General features: G+C 42.7%; 1 protein-coding gene across 3 annotated transcripts in view; it reads right to left on the bottom strand.

Moving 5' to 3' along the window:
• The window catches only part of LOC141258695 (uncharacterized), an 87168-nt gene that overhangs the window by 14890 nt on the left and 56227 nt on the right, over positions 1–16051 (bottom strand). The window contains exon 1 of one of the 3 annotated variants that reach the window (XM_073673706.1): positions 5284–5472. The exons of the other annotated variants lie outside the window; for them this stretch is intronic. The gene's annotated coding sequence lies outside the window, so the exon portion shown is untranslated. Of the gene's footprint in view, positions 1–5283; positions 5473–16051 lie in introns of those variants that run through there. 3 annotated transcript variants of the gene reach the window in all.

The raw sequence follows: 16051 nt of genomic DNA, 5'->3' as shown, positions 1-16051 counted from the left end.
CCTCCTTGTCCACATAAATTGGCCTTTAGGAATATTTCTGAGCCACGCAGGTAAATGGCAACTAGTTATGTCAATATAACTGTTACTATCAGTAGGCTTTCTATAACTTTTTGTAATTAACTGCCCATTTTCTATAAAAACTGTGATATCTAAAAAATTAACTGACGATGTACTGGTTGCTGACGTAAAAATCAAATTAAAATAATTTTTATTAATTTCCATTAAAAAAGTATCCAGTGCAGGATCACCACTACGCCATATAAAAAATACGTCATCAATAAAACGTTTCCATAGGACCAGACCCATGCCGGGCTCCTGGTGGGGAGGGAGGTGAAGCCCATCCCACCTCCCCACGTAGAGATTAGCGAAACCCGACGCGAATCTGGTCCCCATTGCAATACCCCACGTCTGAATATAAAATTGTTTGTCGTATTGGAAATAATTATGGGTTGTAATAAAATTAATCGACTTTTTAATAAAATCAATTTGAAGTTTTGAGATTTTTTCAATACCATTACTCATTTGTAGGAAGTGTTGTACCGCTTCCACTCCTTGCACATTATCGATAACTGTGTAAAGGGAGGTTATATCAAGAGTGCCCATAATAAAACCCGGTTCCCATTGTACGGTGTTTAAAACTTGTAAGAAATCCTTTGTATGCCTGATGTAATCTGGTAAAGAAGGAACAAATTTCTGTAAAATGCAATCTACATATTCAGACAGATTGGACATGAGACAATTAATGCCTGAAATAATCGGGCGTCCTGGTGGATGATCTGTATTTTTATGGATCTTTGGTATCTGGTAGAACATTGCTATTGAAGGATATTGATTATAAATATATTTTTTCTCATGAACTGATAATGCGCCCGATTTTTTACCTGCATCTACCAGAGATTTTAATTCCATTTTATAAGAATTAGTAGGATCTATTATTAATTTTTTATATGTTTTCTCATTGCTCAACAATCTTAGTGATTCTGTGTGGTATGTCTCCTTGTCTAATAAAACGATACCTCCCCCTTTGTCAGCAGGGAGTATCGTTATATTGTTATTGTCCTGTAATTTTTTGATAATTAACTGTTCCTTCCTGGTTAAATTATTATGGCGTTTGGTACTTTTTACTTTCCGTATATCCCTGATAACTAGATTCTGGAAGCTGGTGAATGCCTCCGAGTACTCTTGTATCGGATTAAAGGATGATTTGCATTTGAGATCTGTAAGAATAAAAGAACTGTCTGACGTATTAGAAGAAAGTGGGGAAACATCTATTTTCTTTTTCAATGTAGATCCCGCAATATTTTTTTTGAGAAAATATTTTTTCAAAGCTAGATTACGCATGAACTTCTTTATTCCAATAAACGCATCAAATTTATTAAAATTGGTGGACGAGGCAAATTTTAAACTCTTATTCAAGATACCCATTTCTCCCTACAGACTCCGGCACTTGTCCCATCATCTCTAGTTGCAGTTGTGACTTCTTCAAACGACCCCTGGAAGATGAACGCATATATCTGAAGTGCTTCATTTGGACTACCATTTTCTCTAAGACAGGTAGGAATCACTCTTTTTGTATTTTATGAGTGGTTTGCAGGGCATCTCTTTTCTTTTAATCATTTCATTATTATTTGCACCAGGGCATACGGTGCTTTGAGATTGCGGCTCTATGCCTATTTGATCTTACTATAGCAGCAGCGCTACTGCAGTTTTTTACATTTTACTTAATAATAAATTAAAAATCTATGAAAATGAACAAATGAAAGTCAGACATTACTTTTTAACCCTGCTTCCACAGAATTTAAAAAGAATTAAACTCATGAAATAGGCCTGGACAGAATTGATGGTACCCCTGAAAATAATGTGACAAAAGGGACATGTTAAATCAAGTTGTGTCCACTAATTAGCATCACTGGTGTCTACAATCTTGTAATCAGTCAGTGGGCCTGTATATAGGGCTGCAGATACTCACTGTGCTGTTTGGTGACATGGTGTGTCCCACACTCAACATGGACCAGAGGAAGCAAAGGAAAGAGTTGTCTCAGGAGATTAGAAAGAAAATTATAGACAAGCATGTTAAAGGTAAAGGTTATAAGACCATCTCCAAGCAGCTTGATGTTCCTGTGACTACAGTCGCACATATTATTCAGAAACTTAAGATCCATGGGACTGTAGTCAACCTCCCTGGTAGTGGCCACAGGAGAAAAATTGATGACAAATCAAAGAGACGGATAATACGAACGGTAACAAAAGAGCCCAGGAAAACTTCTAAAGAGATTAAAGTTGAACTTCAAGCACAAGGAACATCAGTATCAGATCGCACCATCCGTTGTTGTTTGATCCAACATGGACTTCATGGGAGACGACCAAGGAGAACACCATTGTTGAAAAAAAAATCATAAAAAAGCCAGACTGGAATTTGCCAAACTACATGTTGACAAGCCACAAAGCTTCTGGGAGAATGTCCTATGGACAGATGAGACAAAAATGGAATTTTTGGCAAGGCACATCAGCTCTATGTTCACAGACAAAAAATGAAGCATATCAAGAAAATAACACTGTCACTACTGTGAAACATGGTGGAGGCTCTGTTATGTTCTGGGGCTGCTTTGCTGCATCTGGCACAGGGTGTCTTGAATCTGTGCAGGGTACAATGAAATCTCAAGACTATCAAGGGATTCTAGAAAGAAATGTGCTGCCCAGTGTCAGATGGTTTGGTCTCAGTCGCAGGTCATGGGTGTTGCAACAGGATAATGACCCAAAACAAACAGCTAAAAACACCCAAGAATGGCTAAGAGGAAAACATTGGACTATTCTGAAGTGGCCTTCTATGAGCCCTGACCCAAATCCTATTGAACATCTTTGCAAAGAGCTGAAACATGGCGTCTGGAAAAGGCAACCTTCAACCACGAGACAACTGGAGCAGTTTGCTCATGAGGAGTGGGCCAAAATACCTGTCGAGAGGTACAGAAGTCTCATTGACAGTTACAGGAATCGTTTGATTGCAGTGATTGCCTCAAAAGGTTCAACAAAATATTAAGTTAAGAGTACCATCATTTCTGTCCAGGCCTATTTCATGAGTTTAATTTTTTTTACATTTTTTAAAAAATTCTGTGGAAGCAGGGTTGAAAAGCAATGTCACATGCGTTTTTAAATGGACCAAAAGTAATTGGACAATTGACTTCAAGGCTATTTCATGGACAGGTGTGGGCAATCCCTTCGTTATGTCATTCTCAATTAAGCAGATAAAAGGCCTGGAGTTGATTTGAGGTGTGGTGCTTGCATTTGGAAGGTTTTGCTGTGAAGTAAACATGCGGTCAAAGGAGCTCTCCATGCAGGTGAAACAAGCCATCCTTAAGCTGCAAAAACAGAAAAAACCCATCCGAGAAATTGCTACAATATTAGGAGTGGCAAAATCTACAGTTTGGTACATCCTGAGAAAGAAAGAAAGCACTGGTGAACTCATCAATGCAAAAAGACCTGGGCGCCCACGGAAGACAACAGTGGTGGATGATCGCAGAATAATCTCCATGGTGAAGAGAAACCCCTTCACAACAGCCAACCAAGTGAACAACACTCTCCAGGAGGTAGGCGTATCAATATCCAAATCTACCATAAAGAGAAGACTGCATGAGAGTAAATACAGAGGGTTCACTGCACGGTGCAAGCCACTCATAAGCATCAAGAAGAAAATGGCTAGACTGGATTTTGCTAAAAAACATCTAAAAAAGCCAGCACAGTTCTGGAAGAACATTCTTTGGACAGATGAAACCAAGATCAACTTCTACCAGAATGATGGAAAGAGAAAAGTATGGCGAAGGCGTGGTACATCTCATGATCCAAAGCATAACACATCATCTGTAAAACACAGCGGAGGCAGTGTGATGGCTTGGGCATGCATGGCTGCCAGTGGCACTGGGTCACTAGTGTTTATTGATGATGTGACACAGGACAGAAGCAGCCAAATAAATTCTGATGTAATCAGAGACATACTGTGTGCTCAGATCCAGCCAAATGCAGCCAAACTGATTGGTCGTTGTTTCATACTACAGATGGACAATGACCCAAAACATAAAGCCAAAGCAACCAAGGAGTTTTTTAAAGCAAAGAAGTGGAATATTCTTGAATGGCCAAGTCAGTCACCTGATCTCAACCCAATTGAGCATGTATTTCACTTGTTAAAGACTAAACTTCAGACAGAAAGGCCCACAAACAAACAGCAACTGAAGACCACCGCAGTGAAGGCCTGGCAGAGCATCAAAAAGGAGGAAACACAGAGTCTGGTGATGTCCATGAGTTCAAGACTTCAGGCAGTCATTGCCAACAAAGGGTTTTCAACCAAGTACTAGAAATGAACATTTTATTTACAATTATTTAATTGGTCCAATTACTTTTGGTCCCTTTAAAAACAGGGTGGCACATGTTAAGGAGCTGAAACTCCTAAACCTTTTATCCAATTTTAATGTGGATACCCTCAAATGAAAGCTGAAAGCCTGAACTTAAACTGCATCTGAATTGTTTTGTTTAAAATTCATTGTGGTAATGTCTAGAACCAAAATTAGAAAAATGTTGTCTCTGCCAAATATATATGGACCTAACTGTATGCATCCAACCTCAGCCACCAGCGATTCACCTGCCATAGTTACCTCTAGTCCCACGACAAGCCATGGCAGGGAGCCACAGAATCATGCAAAGTCTACCGTGGCTGTGTCCTGTTCATGCCTAGAGGTATGTGGGGAGAACCAGAGTGTTAAAAGCTGTGCAAGGATATCCCTGGTCAGAGTCTACCCATAAGGACAACCAGAAAAGGCAGTGAAAATGTATGCCATCATCGACAATCAAAGTAATCGATCCCTGGCCGGACCTAAGTTCTTTGAAGCTTTCGGGATCGAGGTACCAGAAACACCCTACACCCTGAACACTTACTCAGGCCCCAGAGAGACTAGTGGCAGAAGGGCGCAAGGATTCATCGCTTCTCCTATCGATGGAGACGAAGAAATACCTCTACTAACACTGATCGAATGTGATCAAATACCCAACCAAAGGGATGAGATCCCTACCCCTGAAGCTGCACTTCACCAACCACACTTAAGGCACCTAGCTAGCCTTATCCAACCTATCGATATGGACGCCGAGGTTCTTCTCCTGCTCGGCAGAGACAATCTTAGGATACACAAGGTGCGTCAACAGTGTAATGGCCCATACGCTCAGAGACTGGACTTGTGGTGGGTAGTCATAGGAAATGTATGCTTGGATCGACCAAGAGTTGATTCCATTAAGACTTACGTGTGCAGGGACGGACGCACATCTTTCTGCAAGCCATGCTCTCATCACTATGAGGTGAAAGAGAAGTCTCCAGACCCCACACAACTGCCAGATGTCATTCCTTCCCCCTATGCCGACGACTTGGGAAGATCAGTGTTTCATACAACTAAGGATGACAATAAAGTAGCCCTGTTAATGGAAGACAAGGAATTTGTCAGGATAATGGACAATGAGTTCCTTAAAGACAAAACTAATCACTTACCCTTCCAAGCTACCAGAGTAAGGCTCCCAAACAATCAAGAACAAGCCTTGTCCAGATTCAACTCTCTACAGCGTACACTAAGCAAGAAACCAGAGATGAAAGAACACATCGTCACCTTTATGGGAAAAATGTTCCTAACAACCATGCGGAACCAGCTCCTCCCTTAAAGGAAAATGAGGAGTGCTGGTACCTACCTTCATTCGGAGTATATCACCAGCGAAAACCTAAGCAAATTAGAGTCGTCTTTGATTCAAGCGCTAAACATCAAGGTGTGTCTCTCAATGATGTCCTCCTCACAGGTCCCAATCTGACAAACAACCTAGTAGGAGTGTTAATGAGGTTCAGGAAAGAGCCCGTTGCCATCACTGCCGACATTGAATAGATGTTCCACTGTTTCATAGTCAGAGAGGACAACAAGAACTTCCTCAGGTTTCTGTGGCACAAGGACAACGACCCTAACAAGGAGATGGTGGAATATCGCATGAGGGTGCATGTATTCAGGAACAGCCCTTCACCCGCTGTGGCAACCTATGGCCTGCGGAGAACTGCGTTAGAAGGAGAGTCCGAATATGGAACAGATGCCAGAAGCTTTGTAGAGAAAGACTTCTATGTAGACGATGGACTCAAATCTCTACCTATTGAAGAAGCAGCAATCGACCTACTTAAGAAGACCCAAGGAATGCTGCGCCAAGCTAACCTTAGACTGCATAAAATCTCTTCAAACAGCCCAGCTGTCATGAGAGCCTTCAAGTCATGTGATCATGTACCAGGATTCAAGGACATAAATCTGGGACCAGACTGTCCGCCTGTGCAAAGAAGCTTAGGCCTGAGGTGGGACTTGTCAGCCGACTCTTTTGGTTTCCAAATTAACTATGCAGACATTCACTAAATGTGGTGTCCTTTGAGTGGTGAACAGCTTATATGATCCACTGGGATTCGTAGCACCCATTACCATATAAAGTAAATCCCTACTGAGACAGCTTTCCGAGACCGTCAAAGACTGGGACACCCAACTTCCTCCCAATAAGGAGCCAAGATGGGAAACCTGGAAGCAGTCTTTGGGCACTTTGGAAGAAATCCACATACCGAGATGTTACGTCGAAACCTCACTTTCTGCTAGCACTAGGACGGAACTCCATGTGTTCTCGGATGCTTCCACAGAAGCCATAGCAGCTGTTGCCTACCTGAGGGTGACGGGATCCGATAATCAAGATCATATCGGGTTTGTTTTTGGCAAAAATAAGATGGCTCCTAAGCCTGATCACACTATTCCCAGGCTTGAACTTTGTGGAACTGTGCTTGCGGTGGAAACTGCAGACTTCATTCAGCACAAGCTGAACACTGACATAGATGACGTACAATACTACACAGACAGTAAAGTCGCCTTGGGTTACATTTACAATCAGACCAGGCGCTTTTATGTATACGTCAGTAACCGCATTGAGAGAGTCAGGAGGTCTTCCAAACCTGAACAATGGCATTATGTCTCATCCAAACTTAATCCAGCTGATCATGCCACTAGGCCTACGGCCTTAAGTTCTTTTGCTAACTCTTCTTGGCTTTCAGGTCCGAAGTTTCTGCTGGGGCAGAAGGGGAGCGAACATGTTCAGGAAGCCTTCAGCATCCAGGATCCAGATAATGATCTAGAAATCCGTTCCGAGGTCAGTGCACTGGTCACGAACACTAAACGTACCTCCAGGCTTGGTTGTCAGCACTTCGAACGCTTCTCCAGTTGGATGAAACTCGTCAAAACTATCGCAAGATTAGTGCACATCGCGAGATGTTATCCCAAATCACATGGAGACAAAGATTGTCACGGTTGGCAGGTCTGCACTAAACCGCTCTCTGCTGAGGACATTTCTCACTGCGAGTCTCTTATAATACGCCATGTCCAGCAGAGCGAATTTAATACCGAATGGGAGTGCTTGCATTACAAACAGCAGATTTCTCTGAAAAGTCCTATTGCCAATTTGAATCCAGTCATGGACAGCTTTGGTTTGCTGAGGGTCGGTGGTTGATTAAATCAAGCCGAGTTAGGAGTTTCAGAGCAAAATCCCCTCATCATCCCCAGTAAACATCATGTCATCGACAAAGACTGAACACCAAGGTAGGCAAATCACCGAGGGCAAGCTACAGTCAGCAGGACTTTGGATTATAGGCATGAAAAAATGTATAGCAAGGTTACTGCATCGCTGCGTGCAATGTCGGAAAACAGATACACCAGCAGATGGCCGACCTACCTGCAGACAGACTGAGTACCGAGCCACCTTTCACCTACGTTGGCCTAGATGTCTTTGGTCCATGGATGATGCCTGCGCGTAGGACTCGCGGCAGCCATGCGAACAGTAAACGTTGGGCCATACTATTCACCTACAAGAGTATCCAGGCTGTTCATATAGAGGTGATAGAATCCATGGACACATCCAGCCTGATCAACGCTTAAGGCGGTTCCTAGCAATCAGAGGACCAGTGAAACAGTTGAGGTCCGACCGCGGAAGAAATTTCATTGGCGCATGTCTAGAGCTGGATATTGACATTAAACCAATTCAAAATCAATTGGCAGAAAGGGGTTGCACCTGGATTTTCAATCCTCCGCAGAGTTCCCACATGGGAGGTTCCTGGGAAAGGATGATCGGGATCGGGTAGTATCTTGAATTCCATGCTTATGGATGTAAACTCTTCAAGACTCACGCACGAGACCCTGGTTACTCTTCTGGCCGAAGTTTCCGCCATAATCAATTCAAGACCCCTTGTTCCGGTATCAATGGATCCCGAAATGCTGACTATTCTTACTCCAGCTACTCTCCTTACCCAAAAGATCGGGAATCCGCTAACAGTCAGTGGAGAGTTTACTCATGCAAACATCTACCAGAAACAGTGGAAACGTGTACAATGCCTTGTCGATTACTTCTGGAACCGGTGGAGAAAGGAATATCTCGTGGTTCTCCAAGGAAGAAGAAAATGGCAACACAGTAAACCAAACTTGAAAGAAGGAGACATTGTGTTGATGAAGGAACAACAAACCGAAACCATTGACTGGCCTATGGAAATGGTTACAAAGGCTCTTCCTAGTAAAGACGGTAAGGTCCGAAAGGTGGAGCTGAGAATCCTTAGAAAAGGAGAGCCTATGACGAGCCCTATTAATGAACTTGTTTGGATACTGCTAATCGAGGATGTTCCGGTAGGATGAATAGCATCGGATCCTGCTTTGAAGATCTTCCATTCCAAGAATGGAAAATATGAGACAATATTGTTAAGTGTCGTCGTCACATGCTAACATGCCTCTATTGTTACAGGTTGTTGGACTTTATTTTCAAAGGACATTAGTTCTATAGTGAAATCCATTCTGGAATTTCAGACGGGGATTGTGCTGTCCCCGGATATAATTGCTGTTCGGCAGTTCAGTTTGTATAATTGATGGTATAGGTTTGCATTACTTGTCTTTAGTTAGTTGTATTATTATTGTTAGTCATATTGCTATGCTGCCACCTGCTGGCCAATATGTGTTACTTATTGTATCTGAAATTTTAATTATTCATAATGGGTGTGTTTTCATTGCAGTTCATGGGTCACTTCCACTCAGCAGCCATCTTCTTTCCCTCTTCATGCTGTTAGGAAGACACACATTTACTGGCTTGCGAAAGCATCAGTTTCTGACCACCAAAACTCATAAAAATTCACATCAACCTGTGTCAGCGACTTCAAGGAAGTTACTACATTGTACCCACAAGTACTATATCCCAGTTCTAATAAACCAAGAGTTGGATGGAAACACCGCTGTGGTTTACATTCAAGTCTACGGACGCTGAGCATAGATGTAATGGTCCTATCTGCTTCACTTCAAGGATACGAAGGTAGGAACTCTCACAGCCCCTTATCACCCAGGCTCACCTTCATTCGCCTTATGTGGAGACAGAATACACAGACCTGTAACTTCTTCTTTAAAAGGCTCCTCTGTCCTCCACTCATTACCTGTAGTACTGGCACCTGTTTGAACTTGTTGTCAGTATAAAAGACACCTGTCCGCAACCTCAAACAGTCATACTCCAAAACTCCACTGTGGTGAAGACCAAAGAGCTGTCGAAGGAAACCTGAAAAAAAATTATAGCCCTGCACCAGGCTGGGAAGACAGATCCTGCAGTGCCAGATGTGTCCCCCTTCTTAAGCCATTACATGTATGGGCCTATCTGAAGTTTGCTAGAGAGCATTTGGATGATCCAGAAGAGTATTGGGAGAATGTCATATGGTTAGATGAAACCAAAGTAGAACTGTTTGGTAGAAACACAAATCGTCGTGTTTGGAGGAGAAAGAATGCTGAGTTGCATCCAAAGAACACCATACCTACTGTGAAGCATGGGGGTGGCAACATCATGCTTTGGGGCTGTTTCTCTGCCAAGGGACCAGGATGAATGATCCGTGTACATGAAAGAATGAGTTGGGGCCATGTATCGTGAGCATTAAAGATGAAAAGTGGCTGGGTCTTTCAGCATGACAATGATCCCAAGCACACCGCCAGGGCAACAAAGGAGTGGCTTCGTAAGAAGCATTTCAAGGTCCTGGAGTGGGTTAGCCAGTCTCCAGATCTAAACCCTATAGAAAACCTTTGGAGGGAGTTAAAGGTCCGTGTTGCCCAGCGACAGCCCCAAAACATCACGGCTCTAGAGGAGAGCTGCATGGAGGAATGGGCCAACATACCAGAAACAGTGTGTGCCAACCTTGTGAAGAATTACAGAAAACGTTTGATCTCTGTCATTGCCAACAAAGGATATATAACAAAGTATTGAGATGAACTTTTGTAGGTGACCAAATACTTATTTTCCACCAAAATTTGAAAAAAATTTCTTTCCAAATCAGACAATATGATTTTCAGGATTTTTTTCTCATTTTGTCTCTCATAGTTGAGGTCTACCTATGATGTCCATTACAGGCATCTCTCATCTTTTTAAGTGGGAGAACTTGCACAATTGGTGGCTGACTAAATACTTTTTTTCCCCACTGTATACACACATACATACATACAGTGCATTGTGAAAGTATTTGGCCCCCTTGAACTTTTCTACCTTTTGCCACATTTCTGGCTTCAAACAGATATTTGATATTTGATATAAAATGAAAATTTTTGGGAGAAGAATAAACAACAAGTGGGACACAATCATGAAGAGGAATGAAATTTATTGGATATTTTAAACTTTTTTAACAAATTAAAAACTGAAAAGTGGGGCTTGCAATATTATTCGTTCCCCTTGAGTTAATACTTTGTAGCGCCACCTTTTGCTGCGATTACAGCTGCAAGTCGCTTGGGGTATGTCTCTATCAGATTTGCACATCGAGAGGCAGAAATTCTTGCCCATTCTTCCTTGCAAAACAGCTTGAGCTGTATGACCTCCCTACAAAGCCTGGGCATGCTCCTGATGAGGTTGCGGATGGTCTCCTGTGGGATCTCCTCCCAGACCTGGACTAAAGCATCCGCCAACTCCTGGACAGTCTGTCGTGCAACGTGACGTTAGTGGATGGAGCGAGACACGATGTCCCAGATGTGCTCAATCGGATTCAGGTCTGGGGAACAGGCGGGCCAGTCCTTAGCTTTATGCCTTTATCTTGCAGATACTGCTGACACACTCCAGCCACATGAGGTCTGGTATTGTCCTGAACCCAGGGCTAACCGCACCAGCATATGGTCTCACAAGGGGTCTGAGGATCTCATCTCGGTACCTAATGGCAGTCAGGCTACCTCTGGCGAGCACATGGAGGGCTGTGTGGCCCTGCAAAGAAATGCCACCCAACACCATTACTGACCCACTGCCAAACTGGTCATGCTGAAGGATGTAGCAGGCAGCAGATCGCTCTCCATGGCGTCTCCAGACTCTGTCACATGTGCTCAGTGTGAACCTGCTTTCATCTGTGAAGAGCACAGGGCACCAGTGGCGACTTTGCCAATCCTGGTGTTCTTTGGCAAATGCCAAGCGTGCTGCACGGTGTTGGGTGAGCACAACCCCCATCTGTGGACGTCGGGCCCTCATACCACCCTCATGGAGTCGATTTCTAACCGTTTGTGCAGACACCTGCGCATTTGTGGCCTGCTGGAGGTCATTTTACAGGGCTCTGGCAGTGCTCCTCCTGTTCATCCTTGCACAAAGGCGGAGGTAGTGGTCCTGCTGCTGGGTTGTTGCCCTCCTACGGCCCCCTCCATGTCTCCTGGTAGCGCCTCCAGCCTCTGGACACTACGCTGACAGACACAGCAAACCTTCTTGCCACAGCTCGCATTAATGTGCCATCCTGGATGAGCTGCACTACCTGAGCAACTTCTGTGGGTTGTAGAGTCCGTATCCTGCTACCACGAGTGTGAAAGCACATCCAACATTCAAAAGTGACCAAAACATTAGCCAGAAAGCATTGGTACTGAGATGTGGTCTGTGGTCCCCGCGTGCAGAACCTCTCTTTTATTGAGTGTGTCTTGATAATTGCCAATAATTTCCAACTATTGTCTATTCCATTTGCACAACAGCATGTGAAATTGATTGTCAATCAGTGTTGCTTCCTAAGTGGACAGTTTGATTTCACAGAAGTTTGATTTACTTGGAGTTATATTCTGTTGCTTAAGTGTTCCCTTCATTTTTTTGAGCAGTGTATACAATGTGTGCAGAATTATTAGGCAAGTTGTATTTTAGAGGATTATTTTTATTATTGATCAACAACCTTGTTCTCAATCAACCCAAAAGACTCATAAATATCCAAGCTTAATATTTTTGGAAGTTGGAGTGGTTTTTTTTTAGATTTGGCTATCTTAGGAGGATATCTGTTTGTGCAAGTAACTATTACTGTGCAGAATTATTAGGCAACTTAATAAAAACCAAATATAATCCCATCTCACTTGTTTATTTTCACCAGGTAAACCAATATCAGTGCACAAAATTTAGAAATAAACATTTCTGACATGCAAAAACAAAAACCCAAAAAATTAGTGATCAATATAGCCACCTTTATTTATGATGCCATTCAACAGCCTTCCATCCATACATTCTGTCAGTTGCTTGATCTGTTTTCGATCAACATTGCGTGCAGCAGCCACCACAGCCTCCTAGACACTGTTCCGAGAGGTGTACTGTTTTCCCTCCCTGTAGATCTCACATTTTATGATGGACCACAGGTTCTCTATGGGGTGCAGATCAGGTGAACAAGGGGGCCATGTCATTATTTTTTCTTCTTTTAGACCTTTACTGACCAGCCACACTGTGGAGTAGTTGGATGCATGTGATGGAGCATTGTCCTGCATGAAAATCATGTTTTTCTTGAACGATACCGGCTTCTTCCTGTACCACTGCTTGAAGTTGTGTTCCAGAAACTGGCAGTAGGTCTGGGAGTTGAGCTTCACTCCATCCTCAACCCGAAAAGGTCCCACAAGTTCATCTTTGATGATACCAGCCCATACCAGTACCCCACCTCCACCTTGCTGGCGTCTGAGTCGGAGTGGAGCTCTCTGCCCTTTACTGATCCAGCCTCTGGCTCATCCATCTGGCCCATCAAGAGTCACTCTCATTTCATCAGTCCATAAAACCTTTGAAAAATCAGTGTTAAGATATTTCTTGGGCCATTCTTGATGTTTTATCTTATGTTTCTTGTTCAAAGGTGGTCGTTTTTCAGCCTTCCTTTACTTGGCCATGTCCCTGAGTATCGCACACCTTGTGCTTTTTGATACTCCAGTAACGTTGCAGCTCTGAAATATGGCAAAACTGGTGGCGAATGGCATCTTGGCAGCTTCACGCTTGATTTTCCTCAATTCATGGGCAGTTATTTTGCGACTTTTTTGGTCAACACGCTTCTTGCGACCCTGTTGGCTATTTGACATGAAACGCTTGATTGTTCGGTGACCACGCTTCAAAAGTTTGGAAATTTCAAGACTGCTGCATCCCTCTGCAAGACATCTCACAATTTTGGACTTTTCAGAGACCGTCAAATCTCTCTTCTGACCCATTTTGCCAAAGGAAAGGAAGTGGCCTAATAATTAAGCACACCTTATATAGGGTGTTGATGTCATTAGACAACACCCCTCCTCATTACAGAGATGCACATCACCAGATTTACTTAATTGGTAGTTGGCTCTCAAGCCTATGCAGCTTGGAGTAGGACAACATGTATAAAAAGTATCATGTGATCAAAATACTCATTTGCCTAATAATTCTGCACACAGTGTATATATATATATATATATATATATATATATATACAGTACAGACCAAAAGTTTGGACACGCCTTCTCATTTAAAGATTTTTCTGTATTTTCATGACTATGAAAATTGTACATTCACACTGAAGGTATCAAAACTATGAATTAACACATGTGGAATTATGTACTTAACAAAAAAGTGTGAAACAACTGAAAATATGTCTTATATTCTAGGTTCTTCAAAGTAGCCACCTTTTGCTTTGATGACTGCTTTGCACACTCTTGGCATTCTCTTGATGAGCTTCAAGAGGTAGTCACCGGAAATGGTTTTCACTTCACAGGTGTGCCCTGCCAGGTTTAATAAGTGGGATTTCTTGCCTTATAAATGGGGTTGGGACCATCAGTTGTGTTGTGCAGAAGTCTGGTGGATACACAGCTGATAGTCCTACTGAATAGATTGTTAGAATTTGTATTATGGCAAGAAAAAAGCAGCTAAGTAAAGAAAAACGAGTGGCCATCATTACTTTAAGAAATGAAGGTCAGTCAGTCCGATAAATTGGGCAAACTTTGAAAGTGTCCCCAAGTGCAGTTGCAAAAACCATCAAGCGCTACAAAGAAACTGGCTCACATGAGGACCGCCCCAGGAAAGGAAGACCAAGAGTCACCTCTGCTTCTGAGGATAAGTTTATCCGAGTCACTAGCCTCAGAAATCGCAAGTTAACAGCAGCTTAGATTAGAGACCAGGTCAATGCCACACAGAGTTCTAGCAGCAGACACATCTCTACAACAACTGTTAAGAGGAGACTTTGTGCAGAAGGCCTTCATGGTAAAATAGCCGCTAGGAAACCACTGTTAAGAACAGGCAACAAGCAGAAGAGACTTATTTGGGCTAAAGAACACAAGGAATGGACATTAGACCAGTGGAAATCTGTGCTTTGGTCTGATGAGTCCAAATTTGAGATCTTTGGTTCCAACCACCATGTCTTTGTGTGACGCAGAAAAGGTGAACGGATGGACTCTACATGACTGGTTCCCACCGTGAAGCATGGAGGAGGAGGTGTGATGGTGTGGGGGTGCTTTGCTGGTGACACTGTTGGGGATTTATTCAAAATTGAAGGCATACTGAACCAGCATGACTACCACAGCATCTTGCAGCGGCATGCTATTCCATCCGGTTTGCGTTTAGTTGGACCATCATTTATTTTTCAACAGGACAATGACCCCAAACACACCTCCAGGCTGTGTAAGGGCTATTTGACCAAGAAGGAGAGTGATGGGGTGCTACACCAGATGACCTGGCCTCCACAGTCACCAGACCTGAACCCAATCGAGATGGTTTGGGGTGAGCTGGACCGCAGAGTGAAGGCAAAAGGGCCAACAAGTACTAAGCATCTCTGGGAACTACTTCAAGATTGTTGGAAGACCATTTCCGGTGTCTACCTCTTGAAGCTCATCAAGAGAATGCCAAGAGTGTACAAAGCAGTCATCAAAGCAAAAGGTGGCTACTTTGAAGAACCTAGAATATAAGACATATTTTCAGTTGTTTCACACTTTTTTGTTAAGTATATAATTCCACATGTGTTAATTCATAGTTTTGATGCCTTCAGTGTGAATGTACAATTTTCATAGTCAAGAAAATACAGAAAAATCTTTAAATGAGAAGGTGTGTCCAAACTTTTGGTCTGTACTGTATATATATATATATATATATATATATATATATATATATATATATATATATACATACACAGTACAGACTAAAAGTTTGGACACACCTTCTCATTTAAAGATTTTTCTGTATTTTCATGCCTTCAGTGTGAATGTACAATTTTCATAGTCATCAAAACTATGAATTAACACATGTGGAATTATATCATTAACAAAAAAGTGTGAAACAACTGAAAATATGTCTTATATTCTAGGTTCTTCAAAGTAGCCACCTTTTGCTTTGATGACTGCTTTGCACACTCTTGGCATTCTCTTGATGAGCTTCAAGAGGTAGTCACCGGAAATGGTCTTCCAATAATCTTGAAGGAGTTCACAGAGATGCTTAGCACTTGTTGGCCCTTTTGCCTTCACTCTGCGGTCCAGCTCACCCCAAACTATCTCGGTTGGGTACAGGTCTGGTGACTGTGGAGGCCAGGTCATCTGGCGTAGCACCCCATCACTCTCCTTCTTGGTCAAATAGCCCTTACACAGCCTGGAGGTGTGTTTGGGGTCATTGTCCTGTTGAAAAATAAATGATGGTCCAACTAAACGCAAACTGGATGGAATAGCATGCCGCTGCAAGATGCTGTGGTAGCCATGCTGGTTCAGTATGCCTTCAATTTTGAATAAATCCCCAAAAGTGTCACCAGCAAAGC

Source organism: Phyllobates terribilis, unplaced genomic scaffold (genome assembly GCF_046119375.1).
Source record: "Phyllobates terribilis strain yellow unplaced genomic scaffold, ASM4611937v1 Scaffold_3__8_contigs__length_932513732, whole genome shotgun sequence".
Taxonomy (NCBI): Eukaryota; Metazoa; Chordata; class Amphibia; order Anura; family Dendrobatidae; genus Phyllobates; species Phyllobates terribilis.
The sequence above is the reverse complement of the archived record's forward strand: the minus strand, read 5'-3'. Positions and strand labels throughout refer to the sequence as shown.